We start from the raw sequence: 18,755 nt of genomic DNA, 5'->3' as shown, positions 1-18,755 counted from the left end.
CATTATTACTTTTGATATGTGTACTTAATAGGTTTACTGGGATAATTGTCTGCTTTCTCAGGTGTAGTCTCTTGGCCAGTATGTTACTGTCGATACAAGTCCACTATTTCTTATAAAGAAGATTAGCTATGTCGGTAACCGACTCACTATCATTCCCTGCGCTCCTAACTGTCAATTGTATCTCGGGATTAATAGGACCAGAGAAAGGGGTATCACTGGGAACTTCACACCAGGAAGGTGGAATGGACTTCATGTTTGTTTACTTATGAATGAAAGGTTCACGATTGGCCATTCGGGATTTGACTGTGTGCGCTTCAGTGGATACAAATACTTTCCACATGGACAGACAGAGCCACTTTCATCAGAACTACGTGTAAAAGCACCAAAAAGAGGAATCTGAAGAGTTGAACGTCAATGGACTCTTCCCATGGAGTTAACAGCGAAGGTTATATCTACTTTTTGAGCTGTTACACTCATAATGTTATTCTTATATTTAGATCTGACTAATTTTTACATATACACATCATTTCAGGTTTTCTCTTACTTTTCCAGTTCTGAAGTTGCCAAAGTAGCATAGTGTGTTTGTGTGTTCCACTACAAGAAAACATCAATTTGAGACCTTTTCTGCAATTACAATTGGTAGTTGCAAAATTGTGTGACTAATTTCTAACTAATCTGCAACTATTTTGCAATTACAATTAAAAAGTCATAAATTAGTCGCAAAAATGTGAGTGTAACTAATGGTAGTAATTCCATCGCCTTTTTCAGACATATTTGTGACGTTTTCGTAATTTGTCAGCATTGTGACAACATAGTAACATTATTATGACCAATTTACAACAACGTATTTAACTGCAAACTTGTAGTTACAAATTAATCACACAAGATTGTAAATTTTATAGTTGCAAAATTGTACCAGGAGCTCTGCAACGATTTTGTGACTAGTTAGTTTAGTTTAGCGCAAACAAGTCACAAGTTAGTTGCAAGTATAATACTTCAAGTCATACATGTATATTAATGGCTACTTCTGCATGTATCTAAACCATGTAATTGAGGTAAAATGTACTTTGAGATTTAGGATAAAGCTTATCACTATTTTGGCACTTGTGGGCGCAATTTGGTTGCAATGTTATACAATTATTTTTTAACTTTTGCAATTCTTAAACATCGGTGTTCCAAATACAAATGCAGTTCTTAAATGTGTTATAGTTGCAATGTAAAAGAAAATAGTATCATTGTTTATAATTATATACGTTCAATTATTCTTATGCATTATTTATTTACTATATATCATTACTAGATAATCTAATAACAAAAATTAACTATATCTTGAATAAATTAGTTTTCAGAAAAAATAGATATCAACATACAACAATCATTTTATGTAATCTCTCATATCTTATTGTATATCTTGTATATAAGGAAATTATTTTGAAGCTAGAATATTATGAGGTAAAAGGCAGTGAGATTTCCAGCTATATGATGTTCCACTAACTGGAGAGAAAAACACACTGCAGGTATACAATGGTTGTGTTGAAGTCTTGCAAGAAGGCTACAGCAATGGTATGGTGATGTCGCAAGCTGTTTTGAAGACGAAGTAATTGTCCAAAATGAAGGGAAAGAAGAGGAAATCAGATTGTGCTTTTGGAAAATCATCAAAGTCAAAGAAGATATCTTCTTCCCTATTGGTAAAGCAAAGCGGCTCCCTACTCTAATGACAAAAATGGCAAAGGAAACGGTTGTAGCTTGTATACAGTTGAAAGGTAGGATACACCAAGCGTTGAAAGGCTCAGCAAGGCAGATGGTTATGTGGTTATGCCTTGAACAAGTTACAAGGCTCAGCAAAGCGTTGATTATGTGGTTATGCCTTGAACAAGTTACAAGGCTGCTCCTATTACCAATGAAAAGATTGACGAAAGGATCATGAAGGAGGGATATGAATCTCATGTTGTTCCTACTAAGCGTTTATGTCTGATATTGTGCATTAGCCTTCTCTGGTTAACCTAGCAAAATTTTGTATAAGTTTTGGAATTTTGTTCTGGATATTCTAACATGTATTCTGTTTTATTTTCATCTAATTTTTGTCATCGTGATCTAAAGAGTGCAAGGTACAAACTCCTTTCAGTCGTATGTTGTAACTATATTGTTTTGCTTTCAAAATTTCTTGAGACGTTTTCTTCAGAAAGTTTAGAACCCTCACTATGTTACCATCGGGCATGTCCTCAGTGGGTCAGAATCGGGAGAGGTGGAACCATGATCCTCCTCTGGCCAACAAGCTATGGATGCAGAGGGCATTTGCTCTGATGATGATGATGAACCTGTGAGAGATGAGTTTGTTTGATGGTTGAGATGGATAACTGCTCGAGAGATGAGACTCTCAGAATACCCTCGGTCTAACCTTCTTTTCAAATCTAACAGTAGAGTTAGTGTCTGGACAGGAGGGGAGAGACAGAGAGTGAGCTCGATGTCAGAAGAGCAATTTAGCTACGAAACACAACTTATGATGTTGGGGGAGCAATTTAGCTATGAGGACAAATGAGCTCTGCTCAGGGTCGGCCCTGAGATTTAGGGGGTTGTAGGCAGTTTTTAAAAAATTTCAGCTATAAATGTTTTTTGGTAAATTTGGGGGTCTAAAAAAAAATTTTGGGGGCTTTTTTCTATGTAATTTTTTTCAAAATTTTTGGAGGCCTAAAGCCAATGTTTCGTTAGGCTTTGCCCAGGACCGGCCCTGGCTCTGCTGGAAATCTCTAAAAATTGTAAGTTTTAGGCTCAAAAGATTAGTCATTTGGATTATAAGTTGATTAAAGAGACATTAAGTTTAATTGGCTTCATTATGGGGGTTGTGAGGTTTGATTATGACTTTTATGGTTGGGTTTGTTTCTAATTATGGTTATGACCAGGTTAATAGACAAAAAAAAAATGAAGTTTCCATAATTTTGTCAAATCACAAATCGTTCTCTCTTACACACATTTTTTATTTAGTGTTTAATACAAAACTCAAAATTGGTTAATCAAACAAATGCATCTTCAATTTATTTCTAATCATCACACTACATTATCAAACACTGATTAATTTGACCTAAATTTTCACTAAAAGTAATTCCAATTTGGATCTTTTATAAATATTACTTTCATTTATTCTAAATCAAGAATTCTAAATTTCTATGAAAATCTAATCAATCCAAACAAGTGTTAAGTATGAGTATGATCAGCTCCAAAAATACCTAAACATAATTCTTTTAGAGAAAGATTTTTTTTGTCATTCAAGATTCATGTAAGGAAATCAATAATACTTTTGAATCTATTAATTATTCTAGGGTTTAAGTTCCAAGTGACTAATTCAACATTTGTATGAAGATATGAATAAAGAACAACAAGATTACCCTAATTGTATGATTAATCTAACAATTCATCAATAACCCTTGACGAATACCTAATCTTTTTTTTTTTGACCACAGCTTAAAGTGCTTAAAGTGCTATATTCATATGTGCTTAAAGTACCTAATCTAATAAGTGAATTACTTAGACATAATGGCAGAAACATAAATCATTATCTAAAACAGTTGTATTAAACAAAGAGTAAGAATTAAAGGAGCTCAAAATCTTTTCTCAAAAGTATGAGTTCTGACTTTCTTCTACAAAATCTCTTGCTCCAAAGTATGATAAAAATATGTTGAAATTTTTTAAAATCCAAAAATAGAGTATAAAAGCAAATTGGAGTTCTTTGCAATTAAAAAAAAAATTTGGGCTGATTTTACAATTTTCGGAAAGTTATAAAAACTCTTTGGTTGGTTGTAATCACAATATCGATTGAAACCAGTACCTTTTTTTTTATACCAACCTACGTTTTTCAATTTTAAATCTATCTAAGCTCCAAAATTCTCCAAAAGCTCTTTTCAATTACAAATCATACCTAAAGCTTCAATGACTCATACAAGATTGTAAAAGAATTAAAAATACTATAAAACGATATGATAGTCAAAATATTGTAAAAACCATGATATACACATCTTAAAGTATCGATCAAATGACACATGGACTCTTACCGATTCATGTGTCCAATCTTAAAATGGATTAAAATAAAATAGAGAATAATTAATAGTGAAATAATTTAAACGGGCGCATAGTATATAGACCACGGCTTAAAGTGCTATATTCATATGTGTTCAAAAACGAAAAGTACTATATTGATAAGAACCGACTGGTTTATCTCTGGAAAGTTTCTCTGTAATCGCATAAACGTTTTGTTTATAAATCCTTACTAAAAACTTCATAAACCCTTAACAGCTTCAAGAAATTGTGTAGAGGCAAATCCGATGGTGGTTCTACACCGATTTTTTCGAGCAGCTCGCGTATGGCGCGGATCTCTATCTCACCCACGTGGACGTGAGCTTCGTCGATCTTTCCATCACAGTACGATTCACACCATTTCTTCTACTGTCTGATTCAAGAGTCTCTTACAAATTTTTGTGATGATCTTCTGATTCTTGATGGGGTTCGAATGAATTCTTCTAGTTGGTTTTAAAATGGGAACTTGAGAGCACGAGAAGGTATGATTCGACTTTCATATGTTCTTGTCTTAGATTTTGAGGCTGTCTTCAATTTTGCAGGAACCTTTGAGCAGAGTAATTCAAAATCAAGTGATGTATTGAGATCTTGCAGCACCTTAAACAATTCTCCATGGTTTTCTATGACGCCTGCAGTTTTTGTTGTTCTCTTTAGCATTGGAGTAGCTTATGCTGATCCTGATGAAGTTTTGTAACACACAACATCAGGTAGTCGTTTCTATATAAAACACAGTTACGTTTTTCTGATTTTGGTTGAAACTCGACCTCTTTCAGGCTAATTACAAGTATTCTTCCCCCATACATCCTCCACAACACTATGTAGACATTGCCAAGAAAGAAAGATGAGGTTTTTAAATACATAAGAAACTGAATCACCGGTGTTGATAGATGAATTAGTCCTTCTGTGTAACAGTTTAAAATTTAATTTTAATGCAGGCTAATGGCAAGTCATCTGTTCCTACAGATCATCCACCAAACTATGCAGATATTGCCAAGAAAGAACGACCTCGAATCCAAGAACTAATACAAAGTAAAGGCTCGCAATATTTTTTTTGCCCACAGTTCAATGTCTCTGTCAGGGGCCAAAAGGTTTCTGCAGTGATCTCTGATCACTCAAATTACCCTAAGGAGTGAATTACTCTGTCAAATAAGAGGTTCAGTTGTGGTACTTAGGAATCAAATCCACGGAGAGTTAGGGCACATAAAAGATCTAATAGTTATATGATTAAGCTAAGCTAATGGGTATTAAAGCAATAAATACAGTAAATTGCAGGGCGAACAAGGTAGTTGTTCTTATGAGACTGAGAGTTGTTTTGATGGAAGGATGGTTACTAGACTTAGGATTTCATTCAGGTTATTATAACTCTAATCTATAAATGCTAACAATTGATTCTAGAACTCGATATCTAATGCAAAAGACAACCAGCTCTCACTGTAAGTCTAATCTATTCACTAAGTTCAGTGTTTCAGCACTCGCATGCCAACACGGATCGAGCGTTGATCGATGCTATGGTATGAGCGTCGATCGATGCTACAGTATAAGCGTCGATCAATGCTATGGTATGAGCGTCGATCGACGCATCCCTTAGGCAAGCGTTATCGATCTGATCGATTATGTTCAACTAGATTCCTAGAATAACGCTAGTTTGCGCCTAGGTATTTAATCCAGCTGGATTAGGGTTCCGTTAATTGATTGCATTCTTGTGCCTCTCAATTGTCCTATGATTCTAGGTTCAAGAAATTAGTCACACTCTCGAGATTTTTAAACTACCCTAGATCCTAGTATTATAAGCTACCCTGGTGTACAGATCTATAGATATCTGAACAATCATATAATTCAGAAGTTCATTCAAAACCCTAGAAAACCTAGATCTAGTAGGTGGATCTACTCAAACATGAAAGTTGTCATAGAAATCATGGATGAATAGAAAAAGTTGCAATAGATATTAAAACCAAAACCAATGGAGTCCCAGGCGGACTCTGAAGGAGTTCCTCAATTTTCTCCTAACCTAGAACAATGAATAAAAGAACGCGTAGCTGTCAACAATGGTTTAGAAAATACATAAATAGGGTTTTAGGTCGTCTAAGAGTATTCTGGTAATTTGTGGTTGCTTCTGGGCTTCAGTCGGTCATAAAATATGCTCGGCCCGTATTGTGGCATCACCGTGGATCGACACCAAGGGTGCACCATCGATCGACAGCTTCCTCTCACGAGGCAGACTGACCACTCTTCTGTAAAACATGTATAACATCTGCTATAGGATGATGATTGACTTCAAACCGATGGCATTGGAAAGCTAACTCAAAGCTATATCTTTTGTCAAAAGATGGGCTCAATCTAACGGTGGGAAGATTTCCATCCATAGATAGACATCTGACGCGTCTGTGCAGCTCTTCACTAAAAAATCTCCAAAAGACACCAAAATCACCACTTTTCTCCAAATCGTCCCTGAACTTGTAAACACTCTAAATAAACTCTATATCGTAGTAAATATATATTAAAACACTTATAAACCATGGCTAAAAATGGGTAAAATCCATGGCCTATCAACTCTCTCAGACTTACCTTTCTGCTTGTCCTCAAGCAAAACACACAGACAGTCTTATGAAAGAGGTTTGAAAACAACATAGACTCAAGTAATTTAAAATCACTACTCTCACTTCTGAAAATATGATTGGTGGAAATGAATCATTACTAACCTTGGATGCTTTCAATATAGTACACACTAACTTAGTCACCATACCATACAATCACACAACACTACTGATAGCACCTGAAGTACCCTTCTGCTGACCTCATTTATGCATAAATATAGATGGGTAGTCTACTTCTTGGGAGTATCGATCAAGGGACATATAATTTCACTCAAGCAAGTTTCTGAACACACATGCAGTCTTCTCTGATTCCTTTCTTCCCTCTTTTTCTCTCTTCTCTGAATCTTTATAGTTTCAATTTCAATGAATGTTGATGTTGATGCAGTCCATCTTGTTCATCTTATTGACTTGTATACTTATGTAGCTCTATTTGACAAAGTGTAGCGAATACCGGGGTCACATGAGACACTCCTACCCCTCGTTTCCACAATGTGTGATCATTCCTTTCAGACTTAGAATAATGGGGTCACAGAAGACACTCCTACCCCTATGCCTTTTCCAGGAAATCATTTCATTCTTTTATATTTTAAGATGCTGAAGAGAGAGAGAGAAAGGAACGAGAAGCACACAGACTTTTACCTTCTAGACTTGCAGGAGGACTCCTATCCAATGTATACCAAGCCCCAAAATAAGTAAGTAGAGTAGATTAAGGTTGGAAGTCAGCTTTGGTTTCTCCAGACATTCTCAGCAAGTTTGGATGTTAGCATTACGTGATACACTGCCGTGTTTCTATCTAATACATCATGCAATCAGTAAATCTAGATGGTGCTAGAGAGTGATTAGAGTAGCAATCAAATTGTATTTGATCATAATCCTCTTCTTGACTCGATAAAAACTCTCTTTTATATAATATATATATATTTTTTTGAAAACATTTAGTAAGACTCACAATAAACTAGATATCAGTAAACATCCCCCCAGACTTAAATTACACTCTCCCCAGTGTATATCCAGTCGGAGTAACGGTGAGAACTAATCATAAGTACACAATTTAACAAGTTAGAACGATATACCTGACCGGGTTAAGAGTCGATCGATGGAAAGGAGTTACCATCGGTCGCTGCAGGTGATGTACTGCCGATCAATATCAACATTCTCTCAACGGTCGATTTTATAATCGTCTACTCGGATCTTTTTTTTTTTTTTTAAATACCTAACTAAAACACAATATTAGTAGAACCTTCCCTAGACTTAAACAACACTGTCATCAGCGTTATATAGTCTAAGATTGGTGGGGAAACAAAACATAAGGACAATTTTAACAAGGTTTCGCGAGTATACCTGCCATTGATGTGAGTATCATTCAACACAGTTAAGTGGCGATCGATACTTGTGATGCTCTGTCGAGCGACACCAGCCGGTTGTCTATCGATGCTGGTGCAAAACTCGTATTCCTCGTATCTATTTCCTTTTACCTAACATAAATAAAATACTAAAAGTCAGTAATAAATAAATAATAAAACCAATTATCTAAATTTTTTTTTCGATGAACAGTGACTGCTACAGTAGCCATGTTACAATATCGAAGCTACAATAATTCCCGATTTTCTGTTACAGTGTCGGTCGATGTTCTTGCTACAGTGTCGCTCGGGGCTGCTACAGTACCGTTGTTACTGTGTACTTTTCTTTTTGACCTGCATAAAAATAAAAACAAAAATCAGTAACAATCTAACATAAACTGAATGAAATTACCTAGTAGTGGGTTGCCTCCCACTCAGTGCTTTGTTATAATCATTTAGCTTGACTTTGGAGATCTGATTTAGTCCGGATAAAAATGAGAACATGCTCCAAAAAAAGTCTCAATGTCTGCTCTCTGAAGCTTTATCATTCTTGTGTGAAAGCCTCCTCCATAGACTCTTCTCCTTTATCTATCATCTGAGGAATAAGGAGTGCTCGAAGCTTTGCAAATGGCTGTGAGAAGCATCTGATGTGCACTCTGGATTTGCTGACACCATCTGAGAAGCGAGAAATCAATGATAACTGAAAACCTCCATTGGTCTTTTTCCTCTTCTTCCAATTCCTTTTCTTATTTCCCCCAGACTTGTCTGATCACGTGGTGGTTTCTCCATTAAAAAGATTTCCACACACTTCATACTCATTCTGCTCTGATTCGCGACCAGTGTCGATCGAGGGTGAAGTGGTAATGTCAATCGATGCCGGTTTGTTGGTGTCGCTCGATACTTCTACTATTGGGCCATTGTCGACTTCACCACTAAATCTCAACCCTCTTCTCTGAGAATTCTCTACACATATATGATCATTAAATACTCCACTGTAGGAACTTAACTGTATACTTTTATCTGGTGGGATAGGAGATTCAGCTTCAAACACATCGCATGGAACCAAAATCTTCACATGATCATGTATCATCTTCACTCTTTTGTGAAATCCAACAGCTTCTTCTGTCCAGATAGGTGGTCTCTGATGTTTAGGGAAAGCAAGGTGTGAGGCCTTAGACATGTACATCCTTTCCTCAACAGGTTCCAGCTCGACTATGTATCCTGGCAGTTCATCCAACCATGGGTGTCGATCGATGCAATCGGGTGGATGTAGCTCGATGCTATCTAGTGGGTGGCGATCGATGATGTAAGGCGGGAGTTGATCGGCGATGTAGGGTGGGTGTCGATCTATCTCATCACGTTGTTGTCGATCGATGCTAATCTTTGACGAAGTCTCCAGATCTTTCCTCTTAACGTTTCGTTCGTCATCAAGCTTCTGCTCCGAGTCAAGCCATTCCTCCAGCTCCAAGAAATCTTCCATAATGACTTCCCTACTCGAATCAAAATCTCCAAGCTGTTCTCTATCCTCCAACTCCAAGAATTCTTCTAGCTCCAAGAAATTTTCTACGGTGATCTCTTTTTCTACATCTTGGGAAGGATAATAACTTGATACATCAGTGCTCTTCTATGTCGAGTCTGTAATGTCTGGAGGACAACTCGATCTTTCAGGGATTTCTAGTGGCGTCGATAGATAACAGGGAATCTGCATCGATCAATGATGAGGATGTGGTATCAATCGATAATGAGGTGGTGATGATGATCGATGATGAGGTCGTGGTGTCGATCGTTTCGGAGGTGCTGGGGTTGATCGACGATGAGATGGTGGTGTCGATCGATGTTGAATTCGGATCACTAATATCAACTTCTTTTTCTTCACGCAGTCACATCTGTCCACTGAACCTCAATGTCTGCATTTTCGATCTGAGCGTTCATGGTTTCAGATTCTTCATTCGGCTCAGTGTAGACAATACCCAACATCTGACTGAATCTAGACATCAATTCCTTTTCCCGACCTTTAATCATCTTGTCTAACATATCATCAAACTTTCTATGTCGAGTTGTTGCAGCTTCATAGAGAAATTTGTTGAGGAAAACACTTTTAATGTCCTCCCAGCAGGTTAAAGATCTTGGTTGCAGCTGACTAAACAAGCTAAATGCATCTCGAGATAGAGAATAGGGGAAGATCTTGCAGATAATATGGTCTATGGATACTCCATTCTGCTCGCTTGCCAAGGCTAGCTCCTTGATAAGGTCTCTCGGATCTTCATGAGAAAGACCTTGAAAAGGGTCCACACTTCCTCAATCATACCATTCGCGGTTCAGATCAAAGTCGTCTGTCTTAGCAACATCAATCACATCAAGTACTTCACCCTCTGCATTAATCAATTGTCCTGTGTTGTTGCGAGGGCGACATTCTTCGTCTCGTAACATCTCATTCTCATTGACCTTAAGTATAAGCACTTCGACCTTCTCTGTCACACAAGTGGTGTCGGTCATCGGATGAACAGTACCATGATGAACAGTGTCACGATTAACAATGTTTCGATGAACAGTATCGCGGTGAACAATGTGGAACGACGGTGGATGAACAGTGTCGATCGACGTCGGATGAACAGTGTCGATCAATATCGGATGAACAGTATCGATCAACGTCGGATGAACAGTGTCGAGTTGAACAGTGTCGACCGATAGTTGATGAACAGTGTCGACCGATGGTTGATGAACAATGTCGGATGAACAGCGTCGGATGAACAGTGTCGACCAATGGTTGATGAACAGTGTCAAATAAGAGGTTTAGTTGTAGTATTTAGGGATCAAATCCACATAGAGCTAGGGCACACAAAAGATCGAATAGTTATATGTTTAAGCTAGGCTAATAGGTATTAAAGCAATAAATATAGTAAATTGCAGGGCGAACAAGGTAGTTGTTCTTATAAGAGTGAGAGTTGTTTGATGGAAGGATGGTTACTAGACTTAGGGTTTCATTCAGGTTATTAGAACTATAATCTATAGATGCTAAGGATTGATTCTAGAACTCGATATCTAATGCAAAAGACAACCAACTCTCACTGTGAGTCTAATCTATTGACTAAGTTTAGTGTTTCAGAACTCGCATGCCAACACAGATCGAACGTCGATCGATGCTATGGTATGAGCGTCGATCGATGCTACGGTATCAGCGTCGTTCAATGCTATGGTATGAGCGTCGATTGACGCTGCCTTAGGCAAGTGTTATCGATCTGATCGATTATGTTCAACTAGATTCGTAGATAAACGCTAGTATGCGTCTAGGTATCTAATCCAGCAGGATTCGGGTTCCGTTAATTGATTGCACTCTTGTGCCTCTCAATTGTCCTATGATTCTAGGTTCAAGCAATTAGTCACACTCTCGAGATTTTCCAACTACTCTAGATCCTAGTATTACAAGCTACCCTTGTGTAGAGATCTATAGATATCCTAACAATCATATAATTCAGAAGTTCATTCAAAACCCTAGAAAACCTAGATCTAGCAGGTGGATCTACTCAGACATGATAGTTATCATAGAAATCATAGATGAATAGAAGAAATTGCAATATATATTAAAACCAAAACCAATGGAGTTCCAGGAGGACTCTGAAGGAGTTCCTCCCTTCTCTCGTAACCTAGAACAATGAATAAAAGAAATCGTAGCCGTCAACAATGGCTTAGAAAATACAAATACAGGGTTTTAGGTCGTCTAAGGGTATTCTGGTAATTTGTGGTTGCTTCTGGGCTTCATTCGGTCATAAAATATGCTCGGCCCGTATTCTGGCATCACCGTCTATCGACACCAAGGGTGCACCGTCGATCGACAGTCTCCTCAACAAGTTCCTCTCCCAAGGCAGACTAGCCACTCTTCTGTAAAACGGACATAACGTCTTTTATTGGATGCTGATTCACCTCAAACCAGTGGCGTTGGAAAGCTAACAAAAAGCTATATCTTTTGTCAAAAGATGGGCTCAATTTAACGGTGGGAAGGTCTCCATACATAGATAGACATCTGACGCTTCTGTGCAGCTCTGCACTCAAAAGGCTCCAAAAGACACCAAAATCACCACTTTCTTCCAAATCGTCCCTGAACCAGTAAACACTCAAAATAGATTCTATATCGTAGTAAATATATATTAAAACAATTTTAAACCATGCTAAAAGTGGGTAAAATTCATGGCCTTTCTATCTCTTAAAGAATAAGATCAATATTGATTGTGATTTGGAAGGTTGTTAAAGGCAGGGTTTTGATTAAAAATGTGTTGTGTTGTAGATTACCTTGAAATTTCAAGTTCCTTCTACTTGTGAAGTTGCAAAATTAATAGCAAACATTGGATCACATTGGTGGTTCAGACATGATATTGCGTTCTTGGGACAAGTAAGTGTCTTGTTCTACAGAAGTTTTGTCCAAGAAGTAGTTTCTTAAGCTAGATGGATATCATCAAGCTGAAACACTACTCCTTTCTTGTTACTCCAGTCCAGTGGCTTTGCAAATAACACTTCGAAGTGCGGAGAAGAAGAAGGAGCCTGGAGCAAGTGAGGATGACTCAGATGAAGATTTGTGCATTCTTATCTTTGGTTCCTTACTTTACTCTGATAAAGTGGTAAGTTTAATTTCTCGTTCGGATAAAGACTATAATTTCAAATATTCTTTGGTTTTTCTTTCTTTGAAAAGCATCTTAATGATATTACAAATTGTTTCAGGAAGTTGAGTTCATAAAGAAAGGAAGCTTGACTACTGAAGAACTCGATGCTTTTGTTTCAGCTTTGCAAGTAGCTGGAACAAAACCTGGACAAGATATGGCAAGTGGAGGTAGAGGTAGCGTACATGAAGCCACTACAGACAAAACTATTTCTCAATTGGAATCGATGGGAGTGAGAATCTATGGAATTAACAAACCTCTTGGAGAAGATTCTATCGACGAGATATTATGGGACAATATTGCTGGATATGATCAGCAAAGCGGTAAGCTTCAGTTTACATATTTTATCTTCTATCCACTGAAATCACAGCTGTAGTAACTCGATCAACTTCCCAAAAACTCAGATACACACTGATTTAAAACAACAGCTTCTCAAACCTCATCTTAAAACCTTTCAGAAATATGCAACCTTGTTCAATACGTTCCAACACCCTTCTATTATGTGTATAATCTTCGTCTAAGGTAGTGGACTGCGAATTATTCGTGACTACTGTGGTTTGCGACTGAACACATCGTAAACTCAACATATCTTGCTCTAAACCACCAAACACAAAATATGCAACTGGTTTTAAGTGTTTCACTCGTGTAATCTGGAATCTCTGCAAATCCTTGGTTCTGAACTTAAACTTCCAAGCCTTTGGAGACCTCCATTGCTTCTTTTGACAGGTTACATCCACAAGAAATTCAGAATCTGAAAATGGTTTGAAGTTCACCACTCTCCTAAGCACGAGTCTCTGAAAGTTCCTGCTTTTGAACTTATACTTCCATGCTTTAGGATATTTTCCTTTCTTCTTCTTAGATGACAGTCTTCTAGACATGTGACGTTGAGCAAAGGGTTGATGAACACAGTGAGACTGCAAAAGTATATTCAGAGAATTTTTGACCCCTTCAGTAATAAAAAAATGTGGCTGCGTCCCACAAGATATACCATCAGATTGCGCAAAACTGTCATCTACACCTGCAGATTCGTTACTTGAATGAAAATCCTCCTGTAGTTTCCTAACAACCGGAGAAGAACTTGGAACTTTCTCAAGAAACAAATCAGGTTGCTCCACACAAGCACTGTCTGATATCTCACGTTTAACACCAGCTTGTTGCTTCATATCCGGAAGTGAGTCTTTCTTAAATTGTACTTCTGCCTCATGAACCTCTTCCACATTTGGTGATGTGATCTTCTTCTTCAACAATTCTGTCTCAGAAACAGAATTATTGCTGGAAGCAGACTCAGCTTCATAATGAACCTCCACTGATGAGCAAGCCGGAACAGGAACAAAATGAGCCAACAATCTGCACTTGAAGTCACTCCAGTCTATAACCTTCATTTTACTTCTCTCTTATATGAACCATTTCATCGCAGCATCTTCTAAGTGGAAGTACACGAGAGTTAACTTCTCGTTGTCTTAATATGTGTTAAAGAACTTCTCCGCTTTTGATAACCAAACATTAGGATTTGGTCCCTTGAACTCAGGTAACTTCTCGAACACAGCCAGCTCGCAATTGTGGATCATACTACCATGATTATCAATATTCAACGCACCATCCCGATAACCTAACAGAGAATCATTTCGGTTTTGTTCCAGATTGGGATCTAGTACCTGAGAACGAAGACTCAAAGATTCTGTCAACAGCGACGAACGAACGTTGTTACCAACTTCACTGACAACACTGGATCCTGAACCTCGTCGCTCCCTTGGATCACCGTTCATGAAAGCTTTGTGGAATCTATCAAATTTAGCTTTCATTATAATCTTCTCTGGATCATCGTCTATACCAAACTCCCAAATAAACTTAGTCTTCATCTCATCCCAACTTCGAATTGGAAAAAAATTGCTGATACTATCAAGATACTCAGCAGCCTCTCCTTCAATAAATCCACCAGCCATGTGCAACTTTTCGAAATCAGTGAGTTGTTTTCGGACAAAGTAATCCTCCATCCACCACCTCAATTCGACATTCGGAAACATCGGAACCTCTACGATTCCCATGGTTATGTAACCTCTGTAGCGATCGATGACAAACTCTCCGATCAATCACTTCGTCTTCCCCACTCCGATCAAATCTCTTCACCACTCCGTCACACTGTCCTACCACCGCGTTTGATCCGATCTCAGTTTCACCGCACCAATGATAGACTTTAGAAATCCCTAACTCCTTTATTGATCTTCAGTGTCAGATTACAACGAGCAAGACACTTACAATGAATAGAAAAACGATCTCATAGCGATCGTAGAGATGATCTCATGGCAATCATCTCCTCCAAGCTCATAGCGCTTGAATCACATCAACATCATAAGCATAACCTCTCTTCTTCGATCAAGCTCTCCATTTATACGTCGTCTGCTTCCTTGCTTCAGCTATTCCAACTGCAAAGCCACTTATTCAACCAGAGTCTCTTATCCCTTTAATCCTTCTTGTCCACATCAGCTTTATTTGGCTTCTTCATTTAAGTATCTATAAATACTTCATCCTTTGAAAACAAGCTTGCCCATAAGCTTGTATGGGAAGAAATCACTGACAAATGAATCATGATCAGACTCATTAATACCACACTCATGCTGGTCTTCTCTCTCTCCTGTTGAGACTTCAATACTTCAACCACTGGCCAAGCTGAGCAAATGAAGCTTCTCTTTATACTTGAACATCCAAGACTTTGGCATTTTACTTCTCCTCCTTTGTTGCATCACCTTGTTGCCACTCTGAACAGGCCAGCCACTCCACAATACGTGAGCTTCAATTAAGCTGCTTGTCTCTTTGTGTTTCTTCCTTTCAAATAATCCAGCCATCTCAGAAGAACAACTGGAGTTATCCTTACTTCTCCAGCGATGCCAAAGAAAACAAGAACTGCTCCAAGAACACCAACCACCATGTAATAACAGAGCATGCACTTGTTTAAGTCTTGCTTTGTATTTGAATCTCCATGTTTTGTAACATTTCTTCCATTTCTGCCTTTGTTGTATCAGAACTTGCAGCATGTATCTCTTGATAAACATTAATTGAGGGAGCTTCTTCAAGTTTCCAAGCTTCTTCAAGGTTCCAAGCTTATCCAAGGATCTCCTATGGTCAAGGTTGAGAGGGAGTATTGAAATGAAGAAGGAAAAAGCAATGACTTAGTTGTTGCAAAGAAGAAAACATGACCAAAGAAAAAAAGTCATTGCATGATCCAAGCCAACCCATCCACGGGAATTCATCCTGAGGACTACCTATTGTGCAAGCTCTTCAAGTATTCTCTGACTGGAGAAGTGATGCACTAGCTTAAGCAGCTACCCACAAGATCTCTAACATCCTGAGCCAACATCAAGAATGCTTTCTTGCGAAACTTCTTCGATGAGGCACACGCTGAAGACTTGAGGAGTAAAATCGCTACATTCGCGCAGGAGACTGGAGAATCTTTCAAAGATGCGTGGATCAGATTCAAGTTCTTCCAGTGAGACTTTCCACACCACGGATTCAACGAAGTGCAACTTCTGAGCACTTTCTTCAGAGGTATCGCCTTGAGGTATCAGATGGCTCTTGATACAGCTAGCAAGGAAAACTTCAACACCAGGAATCCGGTGGAGGCTGTGAGACTGATAGAAAATCTAGCAAACAGCATCAGCACCAAGAACACTGACTTTGAGAGGAAGAAGTCTGTTGCATCCCTAGGGAAGGAGCTGATGGACGAAGTTAGAGCAAAGTTAAATGTGGTTCATGAGCTTCTTAGGAAGCAGGTCTGCTCAGCTGAAGGAGAAGAAGCTGTAGACATGGAAGGAGAAGAAGATGTAGACTACATTGTAGGTACTGGATTTCAGATTTCTGGAAACCAGGGTGGAAACAAAAACTTCTTTGGCAATGGTCAGAGGAGTAATCAGAGTTCACAGTTCCAGAAACCTTTCAGCAACAACAACAGAGGCTATGGAAACTCACTCTACCAGAATCCACGACCATAGACTCAGGAAAGCAAGATTGAAGCGATGCTTGACAGAGTTCTGGAAGGACAGCAACAACTCACTGTGGATTTCAATGGGAAGATAGATTCCGCCTACAACAGTCTGAACACAAGAATTGAGACCTTAGGGACTCAGGTGAGGAAGCTTGAAATGCAAGTGGTTCAGACTGGAGACATTGTAAAGAGGCAAGAAGCCTTGGCTAGAGAGGCAGCAGTTGAGAAAGCAAAACACCACGTAAATGCCATCATAGATGATGATTTCTGGCAAGTGGTGAAGCATGAGAAGCTTGGAGAAGGAGACTTCGAAGTTGAAAGCTCCATGAGTTTCGGCGGATCACATTGGTGTCGACCGATGTCAATCAATACACATCGCTCGACAGACCATGACGAAAATCGATCGACAGATTACTCTAAAAATCGATCGACGTCATCTGCTGAATCGACTGCGGAGTGTAGCGCAATTCGAATCATGACTCATGAGGAATTCGCAGAAAAACATCCTCACCCACCCTCCCCTTTCTACGTCAAAATCGATCGACCGCATGAGCCAGCAGTCGCCCGACAGAGAGAGACCGATATCGATCGACCCCCCTCACCTCCCATCGATCGACGGGCACCTCTCACCTACCGAGTGCAGTTACCATCTATTGATAATGACCGAATCAACGCACTTAGAACACCACCTAAACCTTTAGCAAACCCACCAGAACCTACAACCAACCCTTCATACACTACACCAGAGCCTATGCAAGCTGATGAGGCAACTGAAGGAAGAAGGTTAAGGAAAAGGAAGGAGAAGAATCCTAAGAACCTTAAGAGGGAAGCTAATGAGAAGGAGATGTACGGTTTCACTAAGAGAGTCCTCAGAATCCCACTGGAGAAACCTTTTGATGAAGTTTATTTCACACACCGGTTGTGGATGTTCTTCAGAAAGACTAAGGAGACTGAGGAGGACATTAGGAGAATGTTTCATCATGTCAGGGAAATGATGAAACTAAGGATCACATTGAAGAAGAAGAGTGATCCTTGGAAGTTTGCAATACCATGTGTGGTGAAGGGTATTGAATTTTTCCATGCACTTTGTGACACAGGAGCATCAGTCAGCATACTACCTAAGGTTATGGCGGACCAGCTGGGTCTGAAAATAGAGCCCTCAACAGAATAGGTCAAAACCGGTCACGATGGAATCAATGCCTGAAAGTTCCCGGAAAATCATGGACGAGGACGAGGATCAGTCTAGATGAGGTCTCGATCGTAAGCGAGGAAGACCCTGGGCGAGGACGACCCGCGCCGAGGTCACCTCGCCCATGGCCGAGGACCGACCTCTCGTCCCGAAACCGTGCATCCTCGTCTAAGTTCCTGTAACACAATCTTCGGGCCCTTGGACGCAATACCCATGTCTCGTCTCGCTTAGGATTATCAAAGAAAGACTTCGGAAAAAGTTATTAAAACTTGGTCGTCAAAATGGATTCCTGCGTGCCGTATAAAACGGCTATGGTTAGCTTGAACACCAGTTGCCTTAACTATACGGGGAATTGGAATCCTTTTGGAAAAACCAACGGCTGTTTCTTAGGAAAAATCGTAAAAATGTCTAAGTCCCAAAACAGCCCAAAAGGGGCTTGAACCGCGGCTAAACGGCCCACTTATGATTTTAGAGCAGGATTGAGCCTAAGGCTGATATGACGGTCTTTTTTTATTCACAGGAAAAAATAAATGTCAATTTTCCGAAGATAATCATGAAGGGTGACGAAAAATGAAAAAGCCCGTCTCGCGACGAATCCGGCCCAGGAAAAGGTGCAAACCGACCTAGAGAGAGTATATAAGGAGGGCTTAAGGCGAGGAGCAAGAGAGAGCTTTCTCAGAGCAAACTTAATACTTAGAGCAATTTAGGCATTTTTCTGTTTTTACTATCGAGCTGCGACTCGACTAGGTTAGAACTTAGGTGGCTAGACTAGCGAACGTACCGACAGCTCTCGTGGCCTAGGATCTTACCTGTTGTTCACGCTCAAACGCGAATTCGGAAATAAGACCTCTTTGTTTTTTTTTCGCTCTTTTACGATTTATTACTTTCGACTCTTTCATATTGATTGTGTTGTGCGTGGCCCAGCAGATAACC

The 18,755-nt window shown here is 39.1% G+C and overlaps 1 pseudogene; it reads left to right on the top strand.

Moving 5' to 3' along the window:
- Positions 1-4,316: 4,316 nt before the first annotated feature.
- Positions 4,317-14,640, top strand: LOC106335371 (annotated as a pseudogene).
- The last annotated feature ends 4,115 nt before the right edge of the window (positions 14,641-18,755 follow it).

This window comes from Brassica oleracea, chromosome C1, assembly GCF_000695525.1.
Source record: "Brassica oleracea var. oleracea cultivar TO1000 chromosome C1, BOL, whole genome shotgun sequence".
Taxonomy (NCBI): Eukaryota; Viridiplantae; Streptophyta; class Magnoliopsida; order Brassicales; family Brassicaceae; genus Brassica; species Brassica oleracea.
Note: the sequence above shows the minus strand (reverse complement) of the source record. Positions and strands in the feature narration are given on the sequence as shown.